This window comes from Ambystoma mexicanum, chromosome 4q (genome assembly GCF_040938575.1).
Source record: "Ambystoma mexicanum isolate Mex_15411 chromosome 4q, UKY_AmexF1_1, whole genome shotgun sequence".
Taxonomy (NCBI): domain Eukaryota; kingdom Metazoa; phylum Chordata; class Amphibia; order Caudata; family Ambystomatidae; genus Ambystoma; species Ambystoma mexicanum.
In genome coordinates this window covers 1071878470-1071893445 of record NC_090928.1, presented here as the reverse complement: position 1 = coordinate 1071893445, position 14976 = coordinate 1071878470, and the positions used below count along the sequence as shown (strand labels likewise).

At 47.1% G+C, this 14976-nt stretch overlaps 1 long non-coding RNA gene across 1 annotated transcript; it reads right to left on the bottom strand.

Moving 5' to 3' along the window:
- Window positions 1–8685: 8685 nt before the first annotated feature.
- On the bottom strand, window positions 8686–14735 carry LOC138468188 (uncharacterized). Its single transcript, XR_011268219.1, has 3 exons — window positions 14597–14735; window positions 10024–10174; window positions 8686–9173 (listed from the first exon to the last, which is right to left on the bottom strand). It is a non-coding gene; the product is annotated as an uncharacterized lncRNA (long non-coding RNA).
- Window positions 14736–14976: the final 241 nt, after the last annotated feature.

The window sequence follows — 14976 nt, the reverse complement described above, 5'->3', positions numbered from 1 at the left end:
CAGGCCCTGGTCATCTCCCACCTACCAGTGGCAAAGCCCTACACACAGGATTCCCACATACCGCCTGCCGCCCAGAACACTGTAACATGCCTCATCACAGGACTATGACATTTTCACTGTATCATCTCCATACTCAAGGAGCTGGACTGGCTACCCTTTCAAGCATGCATTATATTCAGGAAAGCCTGCATCACCTACAAAGCAGTCACAAGCAAAACACAACTCTTCCTGGCTGGGAAACTCACCATCTCTGAAGGCCAGCACACCACCAGAAGCCACAACATCTCCAGACTGGAAGCAAAAAACCGCAAGAGAAAAAACAGAGAACAGGCTTTCTTCTTGTTATGTACCCAGCCTCTGGACCGATAGGAATGACTCCCTCCAATCTACAGTAGTTTAGGAAGGACCTGAAGACCGTACCCTTAAAGGTGTGGTTGTACAAGACACACATCAGACAGCAATCCAAAGTGACTGGAGATGTACAGGGAGAATGGTCCTATATAGAGTGAACCCGTAGACAGAGTAGTTAGGGAAGGGGAGGTGATGTGATGGGAAGTTGATGGTTCTCTCTCAAGTCTCAGAAATTGGAGCTTCACAACATGGTGAATTATAGTGGTGTTTCTGATGTGGGGTGTACTGAGTTCCACTAGTGAGGGGCAAGCTGGGAGAAAGAGCAGAGGTGAGAGTACACATAGAATGGCCAGGGAATGGTGAGCTTAAAAGCAGAGTTGGTGGGGATTAAAGTAGCAAGAGAGAGTTTTGGCCAGGTTAGAGAGGCAAAATCATAAAGGGAATTAAAGACAACATGTAGACATTTGAACAGGGACCAATCTTTCATAGAGAGCCATCCAACAGGGATACAGCGTTGGGACCTAGAGAAGAGTGTGGGAGATTAGTGAGGATGCATGCAGTGAAGTCGATTATTCTGTCAAGCTGGGAAAAGGCTGAGGATGGGGGCAAAGGAAGGCTGGTGCAATAGTCAAGCTGACTGAGTACCAGAGTTAGTATGAGGGTTTTAGTGGGATGAGGAGAGGGCAGATTTTCCTGATCCAAATCAGTCTAATACTAGCAGTGGTAGAAGTAGAGTGATAAAGTGGTGAAGAATGAGATCGATGTCATAAAGGACCCCAATATTGCATGCCGTGCTGGAAGGGGAGGGGGGTTGGGGAAATGTGATAGGTGTGAGAATTAGGGGAGGGCGTTGGAGGCCAGGAGGTAGAGAACTTCTCTATTTGAGGTGTGAAGAATAGGACAGGGAAGTGCTGAGGTGCACACATATGTGAGTGTAGAGAGATCAGGAGTGGGAGTGGTGATGGAGAAGAAGATTGGAGTGTTGTCAGCAAAGAGGTGAAAGGAGAACCCAAAGGAGGACATGAGTTGACTGAGGGAGGAAGTGTAAAAGGTGAACAGCAAAGGGCCTCTTGGACACAGGAAAGGAGAGAGGTTGGATTAGAAGTACTCATGATGGTAGAAGGAACTATCTGAAAGGTAGAAGATAATCCAGTTGATGGCTGTATCCTGGATGCCAACATCATTAACTCTCCATAGTATGAAGGGCAGCATAGAGGTTCAGAAGGATAAGGATAGATGAGAGTTTATGAGAGTGAAACAAGGTGGGTGCGGACAGAGTCAGTAGACTATCAATTGCAATACAGACTGGAGAGAGCCACAGAGGTCCTTAATATCAGGATAGATGGAGATGCTGTTATAGATGAGCCACTCGGGGATTCTTGAATAGAGATATTGGAGGGATGCAGTCCAATAGTTAGTATGATTCTTGAGGTCAGATGAAGGCTCCTTGCTGATTGGAAGGGCAGTAGCTACAGGGAAGGGAGCATTTAAAATTAAAATAGAGATAGGAGCTGGTGAGAGGTGCAAGTTCCTTCGTCATCTATGGGGCAAATGGATCAACAGAGACACAAGAGAGGTTGTTGGCTGCCCTAAGGATGGGCTAGTCCAGTGGGAGAAGTTGGAGAGAAGGACATGATGGTGGGATAAAGCAGTTGGGAGATGGAGAGATGGTGGGGGTGGAGGGTTAAGAGTATCCCAGATCAAAGAGGTCTTGTACGAGAAGTGCTATGCAAAGTCATTAGAGAGTGTGAAATAGGTTGCTTGGGGATGTGGAGGAGACTTCATTGCTTGAAGTGTGGAGAAGCCTTTGCAGGGGTGTGAAAACGTAGCAATGCGATTTGTGAATTAGGCCATAGTGAGAAAACGTAGCAATGTGATTTGTGAATTAGGCCATAGTGAGAAAACGTAGCAATGTGATTTGTGAATTAGGCCATAGTGAGAAAACGTAGCAATGCGATTTGTGAATTAGGCCATAGTGAGAAAACGTAGCAATGCGATTTGTGAATTAGGCCATAGTGAGAAAACGTAGCAATGCGATTTGTGAATTAGGCCATAGTGAGAAAACGTAGCAATGTGATTTGTGAATTAGGCCATAGTGAGAAAACGTAGCAATGTGATTTGTGAATTAGGCCATAGTGAGAAAACGTAGCAATGCGATTTGTGAATTAGGCCATAGTGAGAAAACGTAGCAATGTGATTTGTGAATTAGGCCATAGTGAGAAAACGTAGCAATGCGATTTGTGAATTAGGCCATAGTGAGAAAACGTAGCAATGTGATTTGTGAATTAGGCCATAGTGAGAAAACGTAGCAATGCGATTTGCATAGCGAGGAAACGTAGCAATGCGATTTGTGAATTTGGCCATAGCGAGGAAACGTAGCAATGCGATTTGTGAATTTGGCCATAGTGAAGGATTGGAGACCATTCTTAGAGGCAAAGATTTTAGAGGATATACTGTCCTTGTGCTAGTTGCTTAGGTGGCATTGCATGTCTGTCTTGAGGAGGCAGATCTGAGGGGTGATACAGGGTTGGGATGAGAAGTAAAGGGAGAGAGGGCTCGAGAGGGGTAGAGGAGCTGAGAACCTGGTTAAGGACATAGAAGGCATGTTACTGAAGTGGATTGTGGAGGGGTCAATGTTGTGTTTAGATGTGGAAAGTGAAGTGACAAGGACAGGTTCGTCAGAGTTGACTTGAGAATGAGTGGCTGGGGGGTGAAGGAAGGTTAGGCAATGTTTAAATGGGGGGAGCCGATTTTGAGTAGAGACTAGAGGACGTTTTCGGGTTATTGAAGTCCCCCATGACCACTTGGGAGCTTTGGTGGGAACGCAGTCAAGGAGAAGATCTAGTTGAGAGGACTCAGGGGCCATTAGATCAGGAGAATTATTATTATTATTTTATTTAATGAGCGCGGACCTAGTTTAGAGAAGTAACGGAGCGCTTTACAGAGGTATGCACCAATACAGATAGACAACGGAGCGCTTTACAGAGGTATACAACAGTACAGATGCATAACAGAGCGCTTTGCAGTGGTGGTAGGATACAGAGGGACCCAGAGGAGAGCTACAGCTGTACAAGGTGGCAGGGAGGAGAGGGGCGGACGGCGTCTAGAGGATAGTTGGAAGGGTGGGTGGAAGCAGCTTGGTTACATTACATTCAAAGCAGGTCAGAGGGAGTTGCCTTTTTGATCATTGACCAACCCTGACTCTGACACTTTTTAATATACAGGAGGAGTACACAAAGGTGGCAGGGTCAGTGTGCAGGGCAGCAGGGGTAACAGAGTCATGGGAGGTGAGACAGGTTTCAGGCATGCCAAAGACCACGATTGGTTGCGAGTGCCGTAATGATCTCCGAGCTCGAGGGGCCATTCCAGAGCGCAGCCATTCGTATTTTATTTCATTTATTGAGCGCTTTACAAAAGTAAGTAAGAAAAGGTACAATAAAATACGTAATGATAAAAGTGTGCAGTCTGCTGCGCTGAAAACAAAGAGAGAAGAAGATGAGCTTTGAGTTGAGAACGGAAGGTGTTATAAGTGGAAGAAACACGAATGGAAGTGAAAAGGAACGGAAGGAGAGTAGTGTGAGATGGTGGTGGAGAGGGAGTGACGAGGTAAGTGTATTTTAGTCACCTCAACGCCTTTTCTCGGGGGTGGGGGCAAACAGCAGTGAAACAATAGGAAACGGGAACGCAGGGCGGAAGAGCTGAGGGGGCAAGGGAAGTGGGGTAGGTCCGGAGGGGGTGTCAAATGGTTAGAGGGAGAGTCAGTGTTAACCGTAGGGCGAGTGAGGGATGCATTGTAACCTGATGGGGTGCAAGAGGGGTCTAAGTTGGGAGAGGTAATGTAGTGTATGGAAGGGGAGATTGCAGCCATCGGGAGGAGAAAGGGTTGAGCGGCCAATACAGGCACCCTAGTGACCAAGAGTTAGCATGTTGGGCTTGGTACTAAATATTCAGAGAACTAGGTGCTGAGGCATTCACTAGCTCTATGCACCCCATTCGATCCCAACTCCAAATTAAGTGGTTTTATGAAAGAAGTATTTAAAATACCCCTTTTTCCATCACTGCCACATCCATAGTTATTCATGTCAGACTGTGTCATTAGAGCTGCAGTCCCAGAATTATGCACCAGTTCTATAACTCTGCTGAGGTTGGAATAAAACACGGCATAGTCCTCCGGATCAATATCATCATTAACCGATCACCCTCTGGGCCAAGACAAGTGTTGATAAATTGAATTCCCCCGCCACTTCCAGGGCACAAAACCCAATGGTGATATCAGCAGCTTACTCCAGCCTGGTGCCTTTGTATGGACCCGTCATTCCCCCCTCTCACTTCTCTATGTCCAATGTGGCTCGCCTGCCCGCGGCCGTTCGCACACCGACTCCAAATGCGTAGACCATCTGCCCACCATGGGACCCTTTGAAGGAGTCTGAAAACCAGCAACTTCAGCGTCTCTTTTTCCGGGTACAACTCCAACTAAACCTGCACTCTCACCAAAATAACTGGGGTCGGAGTCCTTCCGAGAACTACTTGCCTGTTCACTTTGCATGAATAAAGATCCCTATGTTCAATTGTCAAACGTCATCATCACCCCCGGCCAGCGCGCCACCTCCACGTGTATACATTGATAAACTCTGTCACACAAATCTATCCCTGGTGGTCCCCAAAAGGTGCCTCCTTCCCACGGTTTAACTGAAGACAAGTCGTGTCTCTATTGTTCCTCCACTGCCACTATCTCCACCCACCGACTCATCACGAGTCCGGCCTTAGCCTTTAAATGCGGCAGTAATGCTATTACTGCCGCATTTCAGGGTTGGCCCAATCACGAGTTGGGCAGTAAGTGTGGGTTTTACCTCCTTTGTGCTGGAGGTAAAAATCTCCACTTACTGCCCGTTTTGGGCGCTATTAGCGTGGCTTTAATAGTGCCATGAAACCCCTAACGGGTCCAATGGCCCCAATGTGGAATGGGGAATTACAGCTATGCTGCTACACGTGATCCGGTGCAAATTGCGCCAGACTTAGTAGCGGTAACACTATTTGCATTGGCGGTATCCAGGTGCTATTACCGACGGGATACTACCAACCTCCTGATGAGGCCCAATGTCTCTTACACTCCACTCTGTCCCCCACTGCCCTATGACCCCTTCTTCGATTGACGTTGCCTTGGAAACCAGCGTGGCACACCACCTGAACAAAACAGGAGGGGGCGCAGTATCCACTGAGGTGTTTCAGAGCAGTAATTGAATGCTTTGAGAAAAAGGGATCCATCCCAGGAACCCATGAGTAGGTGAATAAGCACAGGGTTTGAGGCCATACCAATGGGATAAAGGCGCTATACAAATGACAAATTACATTACAGTGAATGAGGCAACAGACAGAAAACTGCATTGCATTGTTTCTTTAAAATGCATAACGACAAGGTGGCAAAGGCCTGGGGCTGCCTTGCCTCAACGGAGTGGCTCTGCCAAAAGCCGGAACAGCCGAGAGACGGAACTCCGGGCTGCAGCCTCCCTGTATCCCTTCTGTCAGGCAGGCAGGGGCATGCTCCATTCTGTCACAGGTGCACGAGTGGTTCTCTAAAAACTTCTATTCAGTGTCAAAGAAGCACGTGGTGAGGGATTTCAGCACCTTGCATTGCAGCCAATGTTTCACAGTCCCTCGTGACCACCCAGCAAGTCCACAGCAGAGAGGAAGTGAGCGCAACTTATGCAACCTTTGCTCTATTTCACTGCAGAGAACGCAACTTATAGCGAGTTTGAGATCACAACAAAAAGGTGCAATATTTACCATTTATAAATGTACCGCAACATTTTTTGAAATGTTGCTAAAGTGGCACCAACTACAGGTTTTTTTTTCTAGGAAATGTTTGCTTTCAGAGGACCACTAACGTTTCCACATACTTGCTCTTGGGTGCCCGGCTTGGCATTGCAAACACCTGCAATGCTTAGTTTACTCTTTCCCTTTTAGTCTCCATCGTCTAAAAAAATGCCATCTTCAAATGATGCTTTGAAGGCAGGCGCCATTAATGGATTCCTATGCGATCTGCCTGTTATTTAGCAGGTGCTAAATCAAGGCGGATCCCTTAGGAATCTGTTTGTGTTACGCCTGCATGGAAACATCATGCAAGCGTAAAATGAAGTGCACGCTCGAAATGGAGGAGGACAGCATGGCAGCCATCTTAATTCACTTCTGTGCCCTCCTCCACCCTTGTTAGAGCATGAAATTGTGGCACAGCGGGAAATGAGGGTATAAAAGCATTACATCTTGTTTTTACACCTCCATTCCCCGCTCCTCTCTGTGTAAAATAACCCAGAAAGTAGTATATTCGTATACCCTCTTTACTTCGCCTAAAAACATCTTCGACGCGTGCCTCTTTCACTTCATCAGACGTTTGCTTCATCGTGCATTTGCTTCATCGTGCATTTGCTTTGTCTGCATCTTCGCATTGTTGAGGTGGCAACTGAAATGGATCAAGGGGGGTGGGGGGGTAGGAAAAAGGAAAATGGGTTAAAAAAGAATGGAGTAACACGGGCTCGCCTCCTGTAATGACAAAGTAAATGCAGTGCTGGTCATTGGGCCGGCTCTCGGCGGATCCGAGATCCGGCACCAGATGTGTAGCCGGATCTCGGGATCCGGCCAGAGTCAGCCGCCCAAGCCCATGAACCGCGCAGGAAAAAAGAAAGAAATACAAAAAAGCGTCCGCGACGGCAGCATTGGTGTTTACCGCAGCTTTGGCACTGATGTGTAATGCACAATGCTCACTACATGTACAACTGAAAGGAATCAGTTGTATATGTAGCGAGCATTGTGCTTTACACACCAGTGCCAGAGCCGCATAAAAGGCAATGCTGCCCTCGCGGGCGTTTTTTTTTCTTCTTTTTTTGGCACAACAAAATGAGCCAGGGCTCATCAAGGGGGCCTGGCCTAACTGCAGGCGTCCTGCTGGCCCGTTAGGCCACGCCCCCCTGAACAGCACCGGCTCAATGGGCAACTGGCACCCCTGCCAGGCATCCTTTTGTATTGATGAACACCCTCTCCCATGGGGGAGAGGGTGCTGATCTCAGCATTTACTTTCTATAGGCTTGCCTGGCAAGGGACAGTGCCTCGCCTATTCAGCCTTAATGGTGACGCTTCCCCTCGGCAGCTGGGGAGGGGCACCCTACCAAAAAAATCTGGATTGAAAGTGGATTGCTACTGGATTTTCCCAAACATTTAAATCCTCTTTAAATCCTATTTAACTCCAGAAACTCCCATTGTACTCAGAGGATTGCTTTTGGCTTCTTTTTGGCTTCATGCACCCTGAAATATGTTAATTAGCAATCCTCAGTGGAATGCAATCCCAAAACAATCCAAGCAATCCAATCCCCAAACAATCCACTAAAAATCCCAAAACAATCAAATCCCCAAACAATCCACTAAAAATCCAAAAACAATCCAATCCCCAAACAATCCACTAAAAATCCAAAAACAATCCAATCCCCAAACAATCCACGAAAAATCCAAAAACAATCCAATCCCCAAACAATCCACTAAAAATCCAAAAACAATCCAATCCCCAAACAATCCACAAAAAATCCAAAAACAATCCAATCCCCAAACAATCCACTAAAAATCCAAAAGCAATCCAATCCACAAGCAATCCAATCCACTAAAAATCCACTCCCCAAACAATCCTATAAAAATCCAAAAGCAATCCAATCCCCAAACAATCCACTACAAATCCAAAATCAATCCAATCCCCAAACAATCCTATAAAAATCCAAAAGCAATCCAATCCTCAAACAATCCAGCAAAAATCCCAAAACAATGCAATCCCCAAACAATCCTATAAAAATCCAAAAGCAGTGCCATCCCTAAATAATTACAAAAGCAACGGATTACAGCTGGCTTCCTTTTGGCTAAATGTACCCTCGTAGAGATCCAAAAGCAATGCAATGCAATCCCCAAATAAACCTTTTGAAATCCTAAAGCAATTAATTTAGTCACCAAATAATACTTTACAAATCAAAACAACAAAGCAATCCCAAAAATATCCTTTAACAATATAGTCATTGTTTCGGTTTATGAGCTGGAAATAAATTTAGGAGTTTAAACAAAAATAATGTTTACTATAATCCTGAAAAGAAATGCTTAAAAACACATTTGGTGCACCTTGATGAATTGGGCTTTAAAAGCGTCACTGTGGCTCGATTGCTGCCCATTTCAGAGAGTTGCATTTTGAATTGCCTTTAGAACAATAGTGATGACTAATTAGGTCACAGTCATTTAGGTAAAATGGCCATGAAAGTCAAGACCATGTAATGGCATATAAACTATATTTTAAAAGAAGCGACACAGTTTTTTTTCCCCCCACTATATTTATTAAAAAGAGGCAGAGGTTCAATCGGACACTGTGTGCATAGCACAAAAACACAACTGTAGCAATCCCAAACACGGGTGCTTCACAATTTAAAAATAAAGGGTGAGAGGGGACCCAGAACCAGTCCGGTTCGGTCCAGCCCAGGGAGCAAGCGTGATAGGGGACACGGAACCAGTCCAGGGGTGTCACACGAGTATACAGGCCCAGCCTAGGGAGCAAGCGAGTCCGGTGGGGACCAGCCCAGGGAGCAAGGTTGAGAGGGGAAAGAGAACAGGTCCAGGGAGTCACACTAGTATCCAGGACGAGGCAAAGAGCAAGGGAATGCGCAACTACACTTGTGTAGAAAAGACGAGGTTTGGCTCCTTCTTCATCCGGTAGTTCCCAATTTTGTTTTGGAGGGCTTTTCTGCACTCGGATGCAGAGAGTACTGGAAAGCCCATTTCCCTGGCTTTAACATGGATACATTCTGAAATGGAAAAAAGATTTGTGTAAAAAGTTTGAAAAGAGCAAGCAAAGTACTTTTTGGTTGACACATGGCTGTGAGAAATAAAGCATAGACAATTTTCACTGTACACCCTCTAATGTGCTTTCGTAATTCCAATTACTACATTTCTCAAAGCTGTCAATCTGGATGAAACCATGGCAATTCCTTAGAATTTAATATAGATTAGTGTCACTTCCCCAGGAAGTGGCTCTCCGTTTATCTTCTTTCCCATTTCTTTGCATAATTGGTATATTGTGAAGAAATTACCAATCTCGTGTTTCCCCCATGGACAGTGCATTGGTAAAGGAGCCATACAAGCAAAACAAATACACAGGGTTTGAAATTGAGCGGAGCTGGGGGCTATTTAGCCCTGTTTGTAGCCTTGAAGAGCCTGGTTAGCTTTACACCATGCCTACCAGGAGCTAAATTTGGCTCCCGGGCCAACTGATGCCGATAACATATACCTATGGGAATTTAACTATGTGCGTGCTTGCTTTTGTAACAATCTAAAAAAATAACATAGGACACCACTATGACATTTGAAGCTTAACGGGTCATAAGTAATGGACAAAGCAATATGTTTGCATGTGGGCATATAATGAGTGATGGACAATAACCGGTTAATACACGAGCCACAGTATTTGAGCTACCTTTCCCCCCCCTCTGACACAGTCTAGAAGCCCTATGGCTTCATAGGAATGTTGGGGAGGAGGGTTTGAGATTGGGGTGGAGACACAGAAGCCTACAACCGATAGTATTTGGATAGAGAAAAAGCATTTATTTATTTCATAAGGGCACACACCAACTTTTGTTTAACTCTAATGGCACTTACCTCTGATGCAGTTGATGGACCAGGGTTGGGATTTGCATCGGGAAAACTTTTTCTGTGGCTCCCGTCCGCCTCCTCTATATCCACTGAAGGGCCAGTTCCAAGCAGTGCTCAGCTGCTACCTGCTAACGGGAATCCACTGTGTCCCAGTAGGCTGAAATAATAGCACAAATATTAATATTACACATTTTAATACAGTACGCATTCTAATGACAATTACCAAGACCCGGAACCAGCGCAGGGAGCCAGATGGGAACCCAGACACAGCCCAGCAAGTAAGGAAGTTCGTTAGGAACCCACCCATGGAAGAGTCTCGGGCAGGTGCCAGTCTTGCCTGAACTTCTGAAATGGTGAACACCTAGGCACACAAAGCAGGTAGGCGTTTGGTTATTTGCTGAAATATTGACTGCCCATGGTCATTTTAATCCCTATGGCCATTTACACCCAGATCCTGCCCCTCCCAAAATACCTCCTTATGGGAACTTTGAGCTCACTTTAATCAAGCCTTATCAGACTTTGCGCTTAAAGTGCCTGCCTGTGATTTTCAAAGCAGTATTCTAAGAGTTAATTACTTAATTGGAGTTGTAAACCCACTACTGGTGTGATAAAAAATGTCTTAACCAGGTCTGCCTTCAGCCACAAAGCAGTTCAACGAAGCAACTGAACAAGTCTGGAAGTGTTAAGATGAAAAAGAGTAGGATATACCCTAAAGTATGGGTGCATAACATACGGCCCGCGGGCCAGTTGCGGCCCGCCATGCCGTTTTGTCCGGCCCGCCAGCAACAAAGACTTTCCTAATGGAGGGCAGCCCGCAAGCAGCATCGGCCCGCCTCCATTAGGAAAGTCTTTGTTGTCTTCCGGGCCGGACAAAACAATGGCCCCCATTGGTTCAGTGCACACGAACCACGCAGCTCCTACGAGCCACGTAGTGCGTGTGTGCTGATCCAATGGAGTGCCAGCACTACGGCTGGCGTGGCCAGTAAGGCTTGATGCGGAAGGCATTTCAGCCTTGCCCCGCCCACGCCAGCCGTAGTACCGGATCTCACCAGCAGGGGGGGGGGAGAAAAGGAAGAGAGAGAGAGAGAGAGAGAGAGAGAGAGAGAGAGAGAGAGAGAGAGAGAGAGAGAGAGAGAGAGAGAGAGAGAGAGAGAGAGAGAGAGAGAGAGAGAGAGAGAGAGAGAGAGAGAGAGAGAGAGAGAGAGAGAGAGAGAGAGAGAGAGAGAGAGAGAGAGCGCGCGCAAGTGCAGTGTGTGTCGAGATGCGGAGGGGGTGCGTGTGTCGGGTCTGACTGAATGTGTTTGTATGCAAGTTCAGTGTATGTTGAGATGCGGGTGTGGGGTGTGTGTCGGGTCTGCCTGAATGTGTTTGTGTGCAAGTGCAGTGTGTGTCGAGATGCGGAGGGGGTGCGTGTGTCGGGTCTGACTGAATGTGTGTGTGCAAGTGCAGTGTGTGTCGAGATGCGGAGGGGGTGTGTGTGTCGGGTCTGACTGAATGTGTTTGTGTGCAAGTTCAGTGTATGTTGAGATGCGGGTGTGGGGTGTGTGTCGGGTCTGCCTGAATGTGTTTGTGTGCAAGTTCAGTGTATGTTGAGATGCGGGTGTGGGGTGTGTGTCGGGTCTGCCTGAATGTGTTTGTGTGCAAGTGCAGTGTGTGTCGAGATGCGGAGGGGGTGCGTGTGTCGGGTCTGACTGAATGTGTGTGTGCAAGTGCAGTGTGTGTCGAGATGCGGAGGGGGTGCGTGTGTCGGGTCTGACTGAATGTGTGTGTGCAAGTGCAGTGTGTGTCGAGATGCGGAGGGGGTGTGTGTGTCGGGTCTGACTGAATGTGTTTGTGTGCAAGTGCAGTGTGTGTTGAGATGCGGAGGGGGTGTGTGTGTGTCGCGTCTGCCTGAATGTGCTTGTGAGTTTGTGTGCTGAGTTGGGGGTGGGAGTTCGGGTCTGTATGGGTGCATAGTGTATTGGTGTATGCTTGTGGGTTTGTGTGCTGAGTTGGGGGGTCGGGGGGTTCGGGTCTATATGGGTGCATAGTGTATTGGTGTATGCTTGTGAGTTTGTGTGCCGAGTTGGGGGGTGGGGAGTTCGGGTTTGTATGGGTGCATAGTGTATTGGTGTATGCTTGTGAGTTTGTGTGCCGAGTTGGGGGGTGGGGAGTTCGGGTCTGTATGGGTGCATAGTGTATTGGTGTATGCTTGTGAGTTTGTGTGCCGAGTTGGGTGTGGGGGGGTTTGGGTCTGTATGAGTATGTATGCATGGTGCATGCTTGGTGGCATGGGGCATAGTGTTTGGTTGGGGGCCATGGTGTTTGGTTGAGGGGTGGGGGCCTTGGGGCATAGTGTTTGCTTGAGGGGTGGGTGTCATGCGGCATAGTGTTTGGTTGGGGGTGGGGGCCATGGGGCATAGGATTTGGTTGAGGGATGGGAGCCATGGGGCATAGTGTTTGGTTGAGCGCCATGGGGCATAGTGTTTGTTTGAGGGGTGGGGCCAAGCCTCCCGCCACGCCACGCCTGCTGCGCCTACCGCCCCGTCCACATTTACTTTTCGGCCCACTATAGCCATCATGTAAGGTACTTTTGGCCCACTGTCAAAATCAGTTGTGCACCCCTGCCCTAAAGAATAACCATTTTACTCAAATGTATGTTGCTTTATAACTACTTCTGCTGTTCAAATACAACATTGTGCTTTTGTCAGGCTGATTGAAGAAACTGAGCCAGGATAATAATAATAATAATAATTTAGCATTTATATAGTGCTACGAACCCTCAGGTATCCGAGTGTGTGTGTGGTGCTCATTTATCGACCACGGAAGGATAAAAGGCTGAGTTTGGGGCTGCCGGGATTCGAACCTGCGTCAGCAGGCTCTGCACAGATGTCAAAGAGACTGCGGTTTGAGCAATCATCTCCACCAGCTTGTCAGAGGTGCTGGGCATTCAGTGGAATGGACCTGGTCGTGAAATGGCACCATCAATGTGCAACCGCATTCATGTGCCATTGTTCAGGCCATTTGCCAAAAAAAATTGCAAAGACGAAAGCAAACCAGCCATTGCTAAGTGCTGAAGACAGACATGTTTACATTCCAGTGGTTGCGAATGTGCATGTTCCATGCCACAGGGGGGGTCTTGCAACAGCCGATTAAGGAAAGCAGGAGGCAATATTTCTAAGGCATCTGGCAAGGGAGAGGCAGCCATGAATGTAGAGCATCAACAGGGAAGGGAAAGATGATTCAAGGGGAGATGGACCACCACGGTGCCTGCCCATTTTGCCCCATTTATCTATGGGGGCGCACTCCCAACACCCACAATTACTTAATTTTCCCCTACCCCAAACCCCATAACAAAAATGCAGCAAAAAAACCTGGCAAAACAGCCTTTCACCAAATGCAGTGAAACAGCTGTGACCAACTACACAGAGATGATGGCACACGATGTAGAGCTAATGTGTACTCGTGTGAAACGCCTCAGGTTATCCTTGTGGATATCTTTCCAAACCACCCCCCCACCCCCACTTATTGTCCCATTCAAGTGCAGGCTCCCAAGTTGGACCTGGGGAAAAAGGGGCTACATATGCACGAACTTTCTTAATCTGTATGAATTTCTTAGAGGACAGCCAAATGCGGGTAAATTGAAAGGGATGTGTTCGTTTTGAACACAGTCGTGGCCTCAGTGAGCTTTCAAAATACACAGTTGGGTCAACATATTCATTAAATTAGCCCCCCCCCCCCATCGAACCCCACAGATGCTGCTCTAACTGCACAGCTTCCAAAGTAGGATTTACGACTATAGGCTCCTTTTCTTTGAGGTGCCACCCATGCGTCATGTCCTATACAACGGCCCCTCCAGAAAACTCAGCTGGTTTTGTGATAAAGTGCAGTTGTGCCAGTAAATCAATTGCAGTAGGTCTAGGCGCGCCCACTGCACCCCTTCCCTCCCACACTGCCTATGATACACATACACCCAATCCCAGCTCCGAGTACAATGGCAGCTGCATGGTGCGTTAATGTGTTTTGGACTGAAACTCACAAAAGCCATAGCTGGCATATATGACGCTGGATCATTGAAGTCGTATGAAAACAATGGAGCACAATGTTGCAGACACGTGTGTATATTATATGTTCTCCTGTAAAGCTCTAGCCTGCTTTAATATCACTTGTAAAGCAGGTTAGAGCTGCGCCGTGTGAAAGTAATGAAATGTGCCAGCAGCTCTAACCTGCTTTACAAGTGATATTAAAGCAGGCTAGAGCTGCGCCGTGTGAAAGTAATGAAATGTGCCAGCAGCCTGTTATCCAGGGAAGGAAAACATCCCGGTGGCATGCAGATAAACGCACTGTGCCGGCCTTTAGGAGAACATATGATATCCACCAAGGGTCTGCAACAGTGCTCCCTGCTTGGAGGCTCACGGAGAAATGGTGTCGCTGGTCCAAGGAGGCGGATGGGGGCGCTGGACGTGGGGAGCGCGCACTGCAAAGGCAGAGTCTGCCTCATAAATCAACACAACCTGTCTGACTCCCGAGAGACACACTCCTCACTATGCAAAAGGCTCACTCTGAAATAAAGCCTAAAACGTGTACATCAGCTCCTTACCCAATGATTCTGGCTTTGTTTATCGATCCCAGCAGCATGATCCACGCTCGAATCTCGTCCTCCATTGTCCAGTGTTCCCAGGTGGAAGGAAAAAACGCGCTGCATCGCCTTACGAAAAAAGCCCAAAACAAGCTGACTCCCACCCAAATTAACCGAAAAAAGCAAGCGCACATGTAAACGCCATGAGTGGGTTTCAAAAGTAAGAAACAGCACAATTCATAAACATAGAGAAAACACACATATACTAAGTTAAAATAAAAAGTAGTGTTAGTGGCTTGTTATTACTGAGAAAGAAGTCAGTAAAAAAATCCCCAAAACTCCTGCAGCCCAAGACAGGCAAATCGTTGCTTGGAAAAAATCCCCCAAATCCAAAATAAATG